The sequence below is a fragment of the Piliocolobus tephrosceles genome, unplaced genomic scaffold, assembly GCF_002776525.5.
Source record: "Piliocolobus tephrosceles isolate RC106 unplaced genomic scaffold, ASM277652v3 unscaffolded_41629, whole genome shotgun sequence".
Taxonomy (NCBI): domain Eukaryota; kingdom Metazoa; phylum Chordata; class Mammalia; order Primates; family Cercopithecidae; genus Piliocolobus; species Piliocolobus tephrosceles.
The window spans coordinates 1,791-5,854 of record NW_022326120.1 but is presented as its reverse complement, the minus strand read 5'-3'; the positions used below and the strand labels follow the sequence as shown (position 1 = coordinate 5,854).

General features: G+C 25.1%; 1 long non-coding RNA gene across 1 annotated transcript; it reads left to right on the top strand.

Annotated features, from left to right (window-relative positions):
- Positions 1 to 1,917: 1,917 nt before the first annotated feature.
- LOC113223509 lies at positions 1,918 to 3,101 on the top strand. Its single transcript, XR_003308759.1, has 3 exons — positions 1,918 to 2,227; positions 2,335 to 2,534; positions 2,675 to 3,101. It is a non-coding gene; the product is annotated as an uncharacterized LOC113223509 (long non-coding RNA).
- Positions 3,102 to 4,064: the final 963 nt, after the last annotated feature.

Sequence of the window (4,064 nt, the reverse complement as noted above, 5' to 3'; positions counted from 1 at the left end):
GCTGCTAATGCTCTCGCTGCTGCTGCTGCTGCTGCTGCTAATGCTGCTAATGCTCTCGCTGTTGCTGCTAATGCTCTCGCTGCTGCTGCTAATGCTGCTAATGCTGCTAATGCTTCTGCTAATGATGCTACTGCTGCTGCTAATGCTCTCGCTGCTGCTGCTGCTAATGCTGCTACTGCTGCTTCTAATGCTGATGCTGCTGCCGAAACGCCGATATTGTTGCTACTAGTGCTGCTGATGCTGCTAATACTGCTACGAATGATATTGGTTATTATCCAACTGCTTTATTTGTTGCTGTTTTTGGTGTTAATACTGCTACTTTTACTGTTAACGCTGCTACTATTGCTATTAATACTTTTGTTGATTGTATTAATGTTGTTACTGCTAATGCTGCTGATGTTACTTTGAATGCTGATACTTTACCTATTGCTGCTGATTCTATTGAAGATGTTTTTTCTGCGATTTTTGATGCTCAAACTGCTATCCAAGCTGGAGATGTTGTTGCTGCTGCTTCTGCTGCTTCTGAAGCTGCTTCTGCCGCTGCTGTTGCTGCTTCTGCTGTTGCTGTTGTTGTTGCTGATACTGCTTTGATTATTACTGATGCTATTAATTTTTTAAATAATGCTGCCGATGATGGTGATGCGGCTGCTCCAGGTATGGCAGAACATATGCCTGAATTTATAAACCAAAATGAGATAATGAATGGTTTTGGTCACCATATGCCAAGTGATAATGCCGAAAATAATGAAAATGGTAATAATCATGACGAACTTGTAGACGTTACTGGGCTGTATGGTTCAGATGGACTTCTACATACTAATACATCCTCAAATGGACCAGAAAATATAGATGATTCTTGAAGTATTTGTAATTTCATGTATCATAATCAAAGAACAGCTGCCGATGTAAATGATTTAAAAAATAAAATTGATAATACATTTAATGATAAAAGTTATGCGAGTTATGTGTATTATTTGATTTATTTTGCAATTTACAATGTATGTAAAAGTAAACATTATTGTAAGCAGTTTTACATAATGATACACTTGATGAGCTTAATACGTATATTACATTTTTGAACGTTTCTTTTTTAATACAATTGTATTTTTACAGTTACATTATGCATATGTGGTTATAACTTAATTATAATTTAATTATTTTGTATAATTTGTTTTTACAAAAAATAAAAATAAACATAAATGTAATGCATTTTACAATGTCATATAACTTTTAAAACATAATTTTGCCAATTTAGCATATGGTACTTGCTAATTTTGTACTTAAATGTTTTTATTTTTGACGCATAATATTATTGCATATATAATTCGTAATCTTATTGTTACAAAAAAAAAAAAAGTTTACGGTAAATAATATAAAATTGTAAAATATTGAATTGGTATAACATTTTTCATACATTTTATACAATGTGGTTTGCGTAAAAATATTATAAAGGTATAATAATATGCAAAAAAAGTACATGCTTCATAAATAGTAAACTAATCATGCAAATTAGCACATACAAACACATAAAAAAATGCACGCATATTAATTATGTTTAAAAAAAAAAAGTAAAAAAAAAAAAAAAAAAAAAAAATGTATAAGAACGCGCTGCAGACCACTTATTTTATATTATAGAAAAATTGATCTAATCGAAAATATCGATAACATAATTAAATGACGTAAAAAATATAAGTGTTTTTTTCATTTGCTATAAATTGAATTGTGTTGTTAATAATAGCAATGCTGCTGATAATCGAAATTATGATCGATATGACGTAAAATGTTTACATATTGTATTTATTTATTATTATAATATAAGTTATTTACAATAAATATATAACAGTAGAAAGCACAATTTGATATATACATTTATTATTATGTGTTTTTTTTTTGTTTTTAATTAAAAAATGTAACGTATTGATTTACCATGACACCATTTAAATATGTAATAAATAAATACTACATATATATATATATATATATATACAATTTTTTAAAACATTGTATTATGTTTTGTTAAAACTTTGTGTATGTTGTATTTGTATATGTAATAACAGTTTGTGCTCGTGTAACAAATATTGTTAAATAAAATAAAAAATATTTATAATATGATACTTCTTTATCGAATTTATCTATATAATAAAAAAAAAAAAAAAAAAAAAATAGCAGTATGACAGCAGGAAATAAATAAAAAAATAAAGATGGATTACAAAATTGGAGTAACTTAGTTAATATTATTAATAGTAAAACATAATTATATATATTTTTATCTATTAGGTAAAACTAATTTTTACATAATATATTATAAAAAAATATATACATTTAATTTATTAGGTGATAAAAAAAATGGGCATGTTAACAAACCACTCGCGCAAGAATGTAAACAAAGCGTTATAAAAGATACTTAACAATGACACTAATAGTGAGAACAATAGTTCATATGTAACAAGTTTAGAAGTGTTGGAAACTTTTTTTTTGTTTTTTTGTTTATTTTACTAGTAGGTGCACATCTTTTAGGTCCATATATCAGTCCAGTAAGACAATTAAAAAAAAATATAAAAAGATATTTACATATATTACATTTATATTTAATTGCACAAAAACAAATATGTGTTTATAAAAATGTACATATTTTTTTTTTTTTTGCGTATATAAAATTATTATAACGACAAAGTCTTAGACCTAATGTTAGACTTAATAAACATGCTAGACAAAACATATGGCCTGGGTTAAATAATGTACCAAGTGTGAATAATTGTATTGATCGTCGTAGAGGATAATAAAATGGACATTTCTAAGCATACTATTTATGTATGCACAATTTTGTTAAAAAAGCAAAATATATATGAATATTTGATACAGTTGTTTATTATGTTTACGAATTGTTAGTGCTATAAAAATGTTTGATAATTTAGTTTTTATTATAGTTGTACATTATCAGTTATTGTTGTATACTAATTTAATATTTGCATTAACTTCAGATAGTTTGTTGTTTTTTTTTTTTTTTTTTTTTTTTGTTTTTCTTTCATGCTAAATTAATTGAGTTGTGTCATTTTGCATATGTTAAAATGCACAATTAAATGTGATAATTTTTTTTTTTTTATAAACTCAAATATAACGATTATAATGTGTAACACAGTGTGAAGCATAGCATGTTGCAAATACATATAACATTTTATAAGTTTTTACAACATTGGTACAGTTCTGTTATGTACAAGTGAATAAAAATCGATTTGTATAAATTTTTGATTTTATAAATACAAAAAAAAAAAAAAAAAAAAAAAAATTTTAAATAAATGTAGTACAATTAGCACTTTTTATTTGATATATGTACATAATTCGAATATAATAAATGGTTTGACATCAAAGATAAGAAATAAAGTGAAAATTACTCTGTTGAGTGTTCCCACTCAGGTATATAATATTGAATAAGTTAAATAAAAAGAATTGAATAAAAAAAAATATGTTTTGGATGAACTATATAGCAAAAAAGGAAAGGAAAAAAAAAAAAAAATAGTTCCTATATAAGTTCAACGGTATAAAATAAAAAATTATTATGTTATGCAAATCGTTTAATAGGAACTCATGTTGTGCTGTTTGGAACTAATTGTTCCTGTATTGATAATATCATTACCATTTTTAATAAAAAAAAAAAAACTGTATTTCTAATTTTTAATTATGTTATGTAATTTTTTTTTTTTTTTTTTGCTATTGTTTTATTAAGGTACTACGTCGTTGCTTGTTTTATTATAATATTCTTCTTTTGATATGCATTGGTAGATCTCAGAATTGTTGTTGTTTCTTATGCAAGAGCCTGTAATATAACAAATAATTTTTTTTTTTTTTTTTTTTAAATGTATAACTCAGTTTATCATTTGTTTCGAAAGGGTGTTAAAGCTTTATGACAATTTTTAAAAGCTGTTAGATCTTTTCTAAGCTGTTCCATGTTTTTAATAACTTGTAGCGTTTTAATTTTTTTTTTTTTTTAATTTAAAGCAATTTTTCCCTATAGAACACACAATTAAATTTAATATTATACTGTGTCTTAAGATTTACAATTTGAT